Consider the following 13,715-nt stretch of genomic DNA (forward strand, 5'->3'; position numbering starts at 1 on the left):
CAAATTTCAGTAAAGTCGATTAATTCTCACTCGAACACAAAAATAATTAAATTAAATTGAAAATATTTCCTGTTTCAATCCAGACTAGCACACCTGGTATCCAAATTCTCAATCTGATCACCCACTCCTCACACACCTTATAAGTAGTACATTACATTACAACACATCTACACAGAATTATACCTCAACATACACATAACACCAGCCCATCGAGCAGCACGAGCGGATGTGAGCATCTTACGTTAAAGACGAGTAGCAGGCACGAGATGCGTTGGCGCTCACGTACCGAGTAAAATGGAAATTTATTCATTAATTCAAAATAAAGGTACTTCACGCACGTTTAATACATAATGGTAATAACAGAGCATATATAAAATGGTCGATGCAGGTCTTGTATAGGTACAGCGTACACTCGACATCCACAATGATGATGGTGATGAAGATGATGATATACTGGAACATATTTTGTGACCATACAACGACAACAAAAACAACAGCATCGGCGGTGACGACTCGAAGAAGAAAAAAATCTACGCTATAAGGAACACACACGTACTTATGTACTTGGTACACTCTCCCATCGCTTGTAAACGCGTATAATGGCGTATAATTCAAAGGCGGCATGTTATATGTACGTATGCACCTTATGCATATGAACTTGACGTGAAAGTCAACCCTTTTATTAGATTATTGTTGTTGAAAACAATCGAGTCATCACGGTCACATGGAATATGGATATGGGTACTCGTAAGACGTACCTACACTAATATGGTACGATGTGGTGTGTGCATAATCATGAGACAAAATTCCAACCAAGTAGAGAGGCCTAGCAGGAACCCACAAGGAAGACAGGCCAAACTTTGTCCTCAATGGCTGACTCGAGCTCGGTATTTTAGCTGCGAATTCGACACGATGAGATCGATCGTGCCAGCTCAATTGAAAAATCAGCAAAAGGCAAAAAATGCAACCATAGTGGCAAGGAGAGCGGATGATGAGGAAAAAAGAATCATGCACCACTGATGGATAGTCATCAGCAGCTAGCCGCTGTATAGACGGTAAAGTACACGCCGAGGATCAGTCGTTTAAATCATGGGAGATACCCGAGGCACTTGCTAACGATTGGCTCAGCCCACCTTTTTCTCCTATAGTATGTTTACTTGAGTTTGTGTGAACTTTTTTTTCTCTTTTCTGTGTGTGCGATGCTTAGAGGAAACATTGGGTACAAGTATGTAGGTAAGGTACATAGGCAATAGGCATATTATAGACAACATATTTTATGCAACGTGTGCCCGAGTTTTTCTATAGAGTTTGTTCTTAAATGTACCTATCCATATATACGTGTAGTAAATGGCACCGCATAAATCTTTGATATTAGTACCCTTCCCTGTCTGTATGGTCGAGCGCCTTTAGCCCTGCTGTAATCCAGCGGTGGCAGCCTAGATTTTGCCTGTGTGTAGCGAAACTGAGGTTGGTTGAAAGAAAAAAGTGTCGATTTTTTCTGGGTGTAGCGAAAATTCTTGAGGTTCTTAAACTGAATGAAAAAGAACAAAAAAGAGAGTTTTTTGCACGGTTTATCGTCTTTTACCACAAAAATTGTGTCTGTGTAGGTAGCCAACTAACGAAAAACGAACAAAACTGATAGTTATTGCTAAAAACTTGAGTTATATCAATGTAAAATTAGAGAATAATTTTTTTCTGGGGGTAGCGAATTTTTTCTGGGTGTAGCAAACTGTTTTTTTGAGTGTAGCGAACTGCTTCTGGGTGTAGCAGCTCGCTACACCCGCTATACAAAAGCTGCCATCGCTGCTGCAATCAGTGCTATTGAGAGAAAATTCTCCGAGAAGTGTGGAATGATCAGACGTGTCTATGTCTGTGTCCTTTGATTTGTTCCTCATCACTGAGACCAAAGCATGGGTGGTGGTGATCATATGACGCTATTGGATCAATTAGAGCAATCGTATAGTTCATGAATTAGCTTAGTTGAGGGTCGCTCCAGAGTGCTCCTCTTTCAGTGACTCATTCATCAAACTTGTCATTTTTTACCAGATCAAGGACTAACCAGAGCAGGTCACCTACAAAAAAAAAATTCAGTGACCAAAACGCAAAATTCAGAGTTCTACAGGATTTTAAATTTTCTAATATATTTTAATTCGTTCGCGAATGCTTCACATAGAAATCAATTAATTTGTTCAATTTGATTCACTAAAAATGATTCAATTCGTTCGTGAATGATTCACCAAAAAATAATTCAATTCATTCGCGAATGATTCGCCAAAAAATTTATTCAAATGATTCACCAACAATTAATAAATTCGTTCGTAACTGATTCACTTGAAATTCATTATTTCGTTCGCGAATAATTCACTTAGAAATCAATCAATTCATTCAATTACCTAACCAAAAATTATTCAATTCGTTCGCGAATGATTCACCAAAAACCAATTGAATCAATCGATTCGTTCGCGAACGACTCACTTACACAAATCAATTTGTTCACCAAAAATTATTCAATTAGTTCGCGAATGATTCACCAAAAATTAATCAATTAATTCATAAATGATTCACTAAAAATTGATTATTTCGTTCGCGAATGATTCACTTGAAAATCAATTAATTTGTTCAATTTGATTCACTAAAAATTATTCAATTCGTTCGTGAATGATTCACCAAAAAATAATTCAATTCGTTCGCGAATGATTCACCAAAAAATAATTCAATTCGTTCGCGAATGATTCACTAAAAATTGATTTTTTTTCGTTCGCGAATGATTCACTTAAAAATCAATTAATTTGTTCAATTTGATTCACTAAAAATTATTCAATTCGTTCGTGAATGATTCACCAAAAAATAATTCAATTCGTTCGCGAATGATTCACCAAAAGTATTTCAATTCGTTCGCGAATGATTCACTAAAAATTAATTAAGTAGTTTGTAAATGATTCTCTAAAAATTAATTTTTTGTTCGCGAATGATTCACTTAGAAATTAATTTATTTGTTCAATTCGATTCACCAAAAATCATTTAATTCGTTCGTGAATGATTCACCAATAAATAATTCAATTCGTTCGCGAATGCTTCGCCAAAAATTTCTATTCGTTCGCGAATGATTCACTAAAAATTAATTAAGTCGTTCGTAAATGATTCACTAAAAATTGATTTTTTCGTTCGCGAATGATTCACTTAAAAATTAATTAATTCGTTCAATTTTATTCACTAAAAATTATTCAATTCGTTCGTGAATGATTCACCAAAAAATACTTCAATTCGTTCGCGAATGATTCGCCAAAAAAATTTCAATTCGTTCGCGAATGATTCACTAAAAATTGATTAAGTAGTTTGTAAATGATTCTCTAAAAATTAATTTTTTGTTCGCGAATGATTCACTTAGAAATTAATTTATTTGTTCAATTCGATTCACCAAAAATCATTTAATTCGTTCGTGAATGATTCACCAATAAATAATTCAATTCGTTCGCGAATGCTTCGCCAAAAATTTCTATTCGTTCGCGAATGATTCACTAAAAATTAATTAAGTCGTTCGTAAATGATTCACTAAAAATTGATTTTTTCGTTCGCGAATGATTCACTTAAAAATTAATTAATTCGTTCAATTTTATTCACTAAAAATTATTCAATTCGTTCGTGAATGATTCACCAAAAAATACTTCAATTCGTTCGCGAATGATTCGCCAAAAAAATTTCAATTCGTTCGCGAATGATTCACTAAAAATTGATCAAGTAGTTTGTAAATGATTCACTAAAAATTGATTTTTTCGTTCGCGAATGATTCACTTGGAAATCAAATGATTTGTTCAATTTTATTCATTAAAAATTATTCAATTCGTTCGCGAATGATTTATTAACGAATTAATCAATTCGTTCGTGAATGATCCACTAAAAATTGATCATTTCGTTCGCGAATGATTCACCTAGAAATCAATGCCGAAAAAATCTCGTAAACTCAAATCCAGAGTATGATACTGGTAATTTGATCAAACTCCAAGCCTTGCGCGATTATTCATTCTTCAATTTGTTTCAAATATTGTTCTAAAAATAGGCTACATATTCGTCCTCTTGGATCTACGTATTATCCACTTGTACCTAAATTCGAACACTCTGATGTAATATCCCCGAACCACCACATCCATCCATCGGCGCCATCTTCATATCAAATATTCGTCCAGACCTTCGTTAAATTAAATTTATACATTGTATCAAATTTCAAAACCAGATTCACATTCGCCTTCTATGTACACCGTGAAGAAAAAAAATATCTGGTAAAACTCATCTCCGCACGAGTCCCAATAAACAAACACGCTAATGTCCAATGACCAAGGTAAACAATCAACCATCGTCGTATTATAGATACATATTAAGTATACTTAAAATGTGGTATAAATAAACCTATGGTCTAATAAATTTCTATAAAAACCAATTCCCAAGTCGTAATACTCTCGAGTCGAATTATCTAATTGAGTACGCAATTAGTATCGAGAGAGATACTCGTTCGCATATCTACGTTGTATTCTTTCTTTATCCCTATAATATCTCGCATGTTCATCTTTGTAACCATATTTATCTATTCAATATGTAACTTGAAACACCATTACGTCTTGTACGAAGCATTATAGGTTAACTTGAAGTTGAAACTGTGGCTGAAATAATCCAGAAATGTTCGCAGGCTCACACATCGTCACTTCTCCGAATAGACCTGCTCTATATTACTGTATAGGTATACTTATGAGACTCAACTACCTACCTTTAACATAACCAGTCGATTAGACTGGTCATTTTGATAATTAAAATCTCCTTATCTGCGATCAATTAGCAGGCCAGTGTGAAATACGCGTTGTTTTCTATTTTATATACCTTTTAATTGGCATATCATTCAGGCCTCCTTCGCCTCCTTCTTTCACATCTTGTGCTGATGATCGTTACTTTCCCACAGATCATAAACACCATCCAGTATGTACCTGGACTTGGACGATTCTCAAGCTGTATTTATTTGATCCGTTCCGCGAAACTCCGAAACTCCACATATAAGATCCTCCTCTTATATGGACACAGCTCGTGTGAATTCTCGCGACAGTAAAAAATAAAAAGGGGTCGTGGGGTTGCCTGTATATATGAATTTTGAAATCTATGTAGTAAGATAATCGTTATAACTTACCTCATATAAACTGGTGGGCTTGATCCCTGCCCGAGCCTTTAATAAAATCACAGGTTTGTAAGTATAGTAGGTACCTGAAGTATTACAGTTTTACCCTTATTTTTTCCTCCACCTCCGTAGACTATAAGACTTTTATAAGGGCGGTCGCGATAGTCTCGAGTCATTGCGCACACGGTCACTAAATAATACCGCTTAGCGCCCTGTTATTTGCTGCGAGCCAAGCCAACGGCGCCTTTGCAAACCAACAATTAAATGGGGCTAAGCCTGCAGGTCGTCTTGAGGCCAACAAACCTAAGGTCGGGGGTCGTCCGTACGTTCGACGTTCGGTCGCAATTAAACGCTATAATTAAGAGATTTGATACGACGATCGTGGCCTTTTTTTTTCTTTCGACTGCACCGTTAATCGTCGCCCTCGTCCACCCTCATACGAGTATATCGGGCATCGAGGAGTTCTTCGAGAAAATACGAGTAAAGCAGAAACTCTCAAGCACACCTCCGAAAGGGTTGGCGTGAGAAAAATACGAGTAAATTTATCGGGCGTTTATGGGTTTAAATGTTTGTAAGCGATACGTACCGTACCTAACAATTATTTGACATAGCCACAGACAGTACCCAAATGGGGCGGGGGTGGTGGTCGAGAACTTGGTGGTCGATTCGAGGATTCGGTCTGAGTAGAAGTTAGCGTTGAGATTCGTGAGTTGAATTTTGAGGCAAATGCAAGATGCAGTCTGGTCTCTGGAAAAAATCACAAAGAGTCACAGAATTTAGCTTTTTTGAAAAAATTGGAAATTTTTCGATTTTGAATTGATGAATTTTGGCATGAAATAATTCATATAACTTAGTGATAATTCTTTCTCGTATTTGTGATGAAAAAAAGAATAACAAAAAGCACTCGTAGAATTTTATACATAAAGGTTGATGAGGTGATTGATGGAAGACATTTTCGTTGAGTGAAGTTGGATCAAAAAGTGTACATTGAGAATTCAATTTCCCACCACTGGAGTATCCTTAGACTTTTTCTAGGACGAACAGTTGAAAATTTCAATTTTTAGGTATTTATAAAAAATGCCATAAATTGATTCAATGAAAAATTGTCTGCAATGTGCTCATTTTTTCAAAAAACTTTTTGACATTCTCGTATTGTAAAAATGTATGGAACAAAAATTTTTCCACGTCAAATTTTAATCCCCAAAATTTTGATTTGGAAATGTGGGCTTTTTGGTTGAAAAAAAACTGAAATTTTTGAGCCCTTTGGCAAAAAATCTGCTCTGTGTTAGGGAATTTTTGCTAATTTTGATGGTTCAAAGCATGATTTTTCATCACTTTTGGCTACAAGCAAGATGTTTGGAAATTTTGGCAAAGAGCTGTGTTTTTTCAGCATTTTGGTGAAAAGCATGATTTTGGCAGATTCTGGCGAGAAGCAAGTTTCCTGGCAATTTTGCCAAAAAATTAGAATTTTTGAAAATTCAAGCAAAATAACTAACTGAACTTTTTTGAAATTTTGAAAAAAGGAGGACTATATTTTGAATTGAGCAGTGTGGCAAAAAGCAGAATTTTTTTGTAATTTTGGCATAAAAGTAAGATTTTTTTTAGCGATTTTTGGCAAAAACAAGTTTTTTTTGGGAAATTGACAGAAAAAGGCAGACTTTTTTAGCAGTTTGGAAGAAAAAGTGACTTGTTATGACAATTTTGACTAAAAAGCAGGACTTCTTTTGACAATTTCGACGATGAAAATTAAAGAGGTTTTCTTGATTTTTGACAAATATTCTGGCAAAACACAGAAGTTTTGAGAGTATTATTGACTAAAAGATTTCAATTTTCTGAAAGTTTGGCGAAAAAGCACAATTTTTATAGAATTTTCGACAAAAACTAGGCTTTTTTGACTACATTTTTTCAAATCTTTACACAAGGCAGGGCTATTTTCACATTTTGGAAAACAAGTAAGGCTCTTCTGGAAATCTTAGCAGTGATCAGAACCATCAAATTTTTGGCAATGTTGGCAAAAAAGCGAAATTGCATCAAAATAAGAAGACTGAAGAAAAAAGCTGGATAGTCAGAGCTGTTGTTGGACAGTGTCCAACAACAGCTCTGACTAAGGGTGTCCCTTATTCTTACTTGATAAAAAAAAAAATCGAATTTTTTGCGGGACCCCCCCTGAGTTGGTTCGTATACATGAGAAAATAATGCCCAAAAATTTTCATCCCAATTGGAGTATATTAACCTGCCCCGCATCGCCCCTCTTTGTTGAGAAAAGGAGCGCGCCCGAGCTCCGCATTACTCCACCACGGCGCGTGGCACACGAAACGTAATGTACCGGGGTTTATACGCGCCAACATCTTTCTACTTCTTATTGTTTTTGTTGGTGCTTGTAGGCTTTGGAACTTTTGTCCATAACTCCGTGATGTCTCTGATGAACAATGTACCATTCTACAGTAAAAACTATGGCTTTTTTTCTGCGGAGAAGCACCCATGATTTCTGTTCTATGAATAAATTTCGCACTTTTCGATAAAAAAATGAATTGGAAACCTGAACATGACTGTAATTATTAGAGTTTAATACAGAAATGAAACAAATACGATTTAATTAAAGAGGTAGGCAAAACATTTTTGAATTTATCAAAAAATTCATATTTCTATCATCAAAAAGAAGAATCAAAGTCGATTGGAAACCGCAAAAATCAGTTCTGAACAAACCACTGTTATTTCGATATAATTATTATTCTGAAATACATTTTTGGGCAAGATAATTTCAGGGAAACTATTTTTCTATTTTTCGCGTTTTTTCTTTTATTACGTTGTTTTTTTTAGAAATACTTTTTCTAGTTGCTAATTTTTTCCAAAAAAAAAATTGAAAAATTGAAAAAAAACAATTTTTAAAAACTTTCATTTTTATTTTCATGGAAACTAAATTGTGATTGAACTATTCTTCAAAACCCATTTTTTTGTGTTGAAATATTTTGGTCTTTTTTCAAATTTACCCAAATACATAATGTAATCATTTTTATTGAGAGTAACAAAATCTTGATTGTACATATAAAAAAAATTCCTTGAAATTGCGACTTCTGATTTTTGTTTTCCTGATGGGGGGAGGGGTTGGAAGGGGCGCAGGTAAGCGGAAAAATTTAAACTACCTATGAGCACTAAAAGGCTTCAATAATTTCGTAAATTACTCGTGAAAATGCATCACGTTCTTCAAAATCACATGAAGGCTCAACTTATTATAATTATGTTTATGTAGTAGTATCAGTTCCAAAAAAGTGCATTAAAGGCAAAAATGTGCATAATGAACAAGCAAAGGTGATGGGGAGACACCGCGGAGTTATGAACAAAAGTTCCGAGGCCTACAAGCACCAACAAAAACAATGGGATGTGGAAAGATGTTGGCGCGTATAAACCCCCGTACGTTGCGTTTCGTGTGCCACGCGCCGTGGCGGAGTGATGCGGAGCTCGGGCGCGCTCCTTTTTTCAACAAAGAGGGGCGATGCGGGGCAGGTTAATATACTCCAATTGGGCTGAAAATTTTTGGGCATCATTTTCTCATGTATAGGAACCAAACTAGGGGGGGGGGTCCTGCAAAAAATTCAAAACTTTTTTTTAAGGGACACCCTAGGACACCCTATGCCAAAAAATTGTTCAAAGCTATGCAAAAAAATTTCAGTACAATATTAACTACTTTAAAAAGATTTTGTACGATCAAGTTTGTAAAAAAAATGGAGAAAAAATCGCCAGAAACTTTGAAAAAATTAAACCACAACTTTAAAAAAATGTATCAAAAAAATAGGGGGAAATGAGATGAAAAACAACAATATAATCAAAGTAGCGACACATTTGTTATAAATTTCAAAGAAGTTTTTCGAAATGGGTACCTACTTATCCCGAAAAGTGGACAAATTGAATCGTTCAAAATGGAGAAATTTTCATCTTCTTATTTATTATCTTAAAGAAATCCTGATAATGTCTATAAAATACATCTATGCTAAATATGCAGAAAACCTTATTTAAATTTTTTTTTAAAAATCACTGATTCATAGCTTAAACAAAATACATATGTATTTACTCCAAAAAGTGTTATGAATATGCAGAAAAAAATTATTCAAAATCGAAAAAGGTCATCCGAAATCATGTTATTATTCCATAAAATGATTCACATTTGTGCAGTAGTTCAAAAAAACATTTTTGAAAATATGGAAATACTTACATAAAAATTTTATTATTGCTGAAAAAATTTAGAAAAATTTCTAAATTAATCAAAACTGAATAAAATTTGTTGAATGATTTGAATTTTCGGAAAAAATGTTTCAAATTTATTGAAAAAAATCGTTCAAAATCTCACATACTTAATACAAAAAGTGGTGTGAAAGTGAAAGTGAAAATAAAAATATGTAAATAATAGGTATTTGTACTTTTTGCAAAAAATTGAGAAAAAATAGATTTAAAAAAATGGAAAAATTGATGGAAATTCCATTAAACATTTTGTAAGAGAACGTGATTGAAATTTCGTATAATTCGTTTGAAATTTCGCAAAAATTGAGTAGGCATTAAAATTAAAAAAAAAAAAAATGGGATAGAAATCTCGAAAATTGAAAAAATTTCTTCAAAAAGTATAAGATTTTTGTAAGTCATTTTGTTCAAATATCCAGAAAATTGTTATTTGAAAAAAAAAAATCACCGTTCAAATGATTTTATAGTTTTTGAAGCTGCAAGTGGGATATTTTTGTGATCTGTGAACGGTTCTTGTGATTTTTTAAAACTTTTTGTAGAGTTTGAGAAATTATAAGTTCAATCAATAAAGAATATATGATGCCTACCTTTTTAAAATGTCTTCATCAATTTAAAGAAACATTAACTTACCAGCATTGAATTGTTCAACAATTTTTACTATAACTTATTTGATAATTTTTTTCAGCAGAATTCTTTTAAAAAAATCAATCAATCATTAATAAATTTTATTTATTTGGTTCAGGTTTTGCAACTTTATCACAAAAAGATAATAAGTATGTAGTAGTCCAGTCGGTAAGGGGTTGGACCCGAACAAAATTCCCACAAAAGATTTTTTTGCTTTAAAAGGTCTAGGATGGTGTCCTAAACAACATATCCGGAGCCGCCCCCGATCCACCTGGTGCGTTCCCCCCACAGTGGATTTTAGCCCCCCAAAACACGTTTTTCGCAATTTTCTCCTCCGCATTGCATTTTAGCGACAAATGAGGTTGGATACAAGAATCTACGTCAAATTTACGATCTAATGATGTATCAACTTTCCCCGTACGTTCAAGGGGGGTGGAACTACAGCCATTCAAAAAAGGGGGGGTTTCCTGAAAAATACATAAAGGCTATAGGCGTCTAAGAGGGGTGAAATGGTCTCCGAAAGCGTTCGAGTTGATATTAGCATGGAAGGTGAGTACCATTGAGACACTTCCGCACGAAAAATTTCAGATCAACACCCCCTCCCCTTTTTGAGGAACCCCCCTTTTCTGAAATTTCAATAACACTTTTCTCAGCCCCATTTCAACCTATTTTGAAAATTTTTCAGTATGTTGTGAACATCCTTAGGAGGTACCCTCACAAAAATTTTCAGCCACCTCCCCTCATATTTACCCCTCAACATGGCGTTTTAAACTTATTTTATGCTTTATAACTATAGTCAAATTTGAGGGGGCCAAGCGCTCTGGAGAGGGCTAGATGAGTGTAGCAAAAAATCTGACGTCATATTCGTGCTCAGCGGTATCGAATCATAAGAAAACGACATCCTATTCATTGATACTTAGTTATTTCCCCCAAAATTCCCATTTTACCCCAACCCCCTTGCGACACATTTTTACTCCATTTTGATCAGCGCAGGGCTTCAATTCGCGCTGACACAAATTTCAAAACATCTCAACCCACACTTATTAGCCCAAGCGTAGGTAGTCACTATATCCAGCAAGGCTAGGTACCGAATATACCTACATGTAATAAGCATATACATATTTTGAATAAACACGACTATAGGTAAATTAATTATTAGGTTAGCATCACCACTAGTCCCATATAATAATCGACCATTACGAAACCCTGTAATCTATTATATATTTAGTACACATAAACTGCGATGAGTTAGCCACATTAGGCTATATAAGATGGGCACACCGAGGAGCGATGAGGCAGAAATGTTTAATCAATATAGCTACTCCTGGTGCTACGTTGACTCCATCAGTCTCGGTCCAGGACCGAACTCGAGAGTCGAGACTTCCGAAACCCTAATCTAGAGCAATTTACTGGTCGATCGATTAATTTCACAAAATTAACTTTTTCTTCTCCATCGTTAAGGGATAAGTATAAGAAAAAATAAGGTGCAGCCAACCAAGTCGAAGTCGACGTGCCTCGCGTCTGCGCCTCCGTTTGCTTAATCATCGCCATTCTCCATTGACTCGACTAATATAGGTAGGTACCTCTAATACCCCGACACAATAATATAGAATCACTTTAATCGAAAAATACACAGTGTTTACAGAACGGCTCAGGCTCGACTCTTTGGTCCGAGCTCGAGATAAATTAACCTAATGACTTTAACGGTTCTTACAGCACGATATAATCATCTACAATAGTTCAACTTTAGCTTACCCATTATATAGAGTTACACATTTGCCTTTTAGTTCTGCACTCTGCAGCAGTATACGAGTATATGTTTCCGTATTTGTTTTATTTTTTTCGTCGGGGCTGGAGTCGGGTGTTTGGCTAAATCACGATATTTGTAGTGTACATTGATGTTCGAGATGATTACGAGTACCACCAATTTGCTATTTAGTATATACTCGTATCTATCTCGGACTCGGTGGAATATGGCTTTGTAATATTCTCACGCTCCGGTTCGAAGCTGCCGAGTCGCAGTCGCGCGGATTCGTTATATATATTTTAATATCGATCATCGTTTACACCCGAAGCGTCCGAAGCGAACCAGTATCGCGCCATTTAAAACGTGATTTCCAACAAAAAAACGTGAGCTTTTTTCTCGCAATGGGTCAACAATACGCTTCGAGCTTCTAGTACGCGCTGAGAAAGACATAGACTGCGGAGGGGTGCGGCAGGGTGGCCGAGTCTGTGTCTGCGATGTCAATTTTGATCTTTTTTTTTCGTTTTTTATGATTCTGTGGTAGTACATCATGCTACAAAATGAAATGGATTCAGGAATTGCTACAAACTGTGAAATGGAAGGAATTGTGCGATGAAAAAAATTTAGAATAATTTTTCAACCTCTTCAGAGTGATAGGGTATTTGGTCTTTGGTCTTCTAGAATTCAGAAAAATGATTTCCCATAACTTTTCTCGATCAATTTTGCGTCATCTCTCTCAAATATCAACTACCCTTAAAAATATGGAAATGGGGGGGGGTCAATTTTTTAAAATGTCATCAGTGGCAAATTTAATCAAAAAATCAATCAAGTTTTTCGGGTGTTCATAAATTTGGAATTCCTCCCCCCTCCCCCTCCTAAGAAGTTACATAATTTCATTTCGAGAATTAATTGTTTTTACTAAAAAAAAAAAAAAAAAAACTTTGAAAAATTTCGTAAATTACCAAGTACCTATTTCGATAATTTCTGGACATTTTGACATAGCATTGACTATTCTTGAATCTAAAAACTGCACTTGCAAAAAAAATCATTGAAAATGAACTTTAAAATTTTTGTTTTCAAGAATTCTTGAATAAAGTTGTTGTACTTTTTGGAATGATTGCAAGATTTTGAATGACTTTTTCGATATTTGAACACATTTTATTCTGTGATGTCGAATAGTATTTAAATATTTTATTACATTTTTTCACATTTTTTGCAGTTTCGAGAGCATTGTGATGTTAAAATTTTTTCTGACAGAACTTCGTAGGTACTATTTTAAGGCATGAATTAACATTTTGTTTCAGTAATTGAATACGTTTTTTTGCACATTCGACAAATTTTGCTGAATTTTTTAATTAATTTTTCAACAATTTTTTTTTCAAAGTTTTGATACCTATTGGAATGTTTTTGGGATGAAAAAAAATGGGTCGTCCTTTTGATCAGTATTTTTTTTTGTATTTCAACTCATTTTTCTACATTTTCAATAATTTTCTCGATGTTGTGGTGCAATTTTTTCGATGTTTGTGGTAATTTTCTTCATTTTTTTTTCACAATATAGCTGCTGAAAAAATTCTTTCAAGCAGTTGCATTTTTGTCTTGCTGCTGTCCCAATTACGTTGATTTTTTTTTCTTTTTCAAAGAGCATTGGGTTACCTTAATTATAATATTTTGTGTGACTTTTAGAAGCTTCAAAAAAATCTCAATAAATTCTTTGCATCAAGTTATACTTTCAAAACGTTGAAAGAAGGAATAAGTAATTTCCGACGTTTTAATGTTATCAGACTCTTGAAAAATTCGAAAAAGAAGTTCGTTAGCTGGAATGTCCAATTTTTTTCCAAAATTCTCAAGAATCCTGTTTTTTTTTCTGATCTGCGCCAAAAAGTCCAGATTTTTTTCCAAATTTTGCCAAAATGCATTTTATTTCAGCATTACCAAACCTCTAATTTTCTTCAAAAT

This window comes from Planococcus citri, chromosome 4 (assembly GCF_950023065.1).
Source record: "Planococcus citri chromosome 4, ihPlaCitr1.1, whole genome shotgun sequence".
In the NCBI taxonomy this organism is placed as follows: Eukaryota; Metazoa; Arthropoda; class Insecta; order Hemiptera; family Pseudococcidae; genus Planococcus; species Planococcus citri.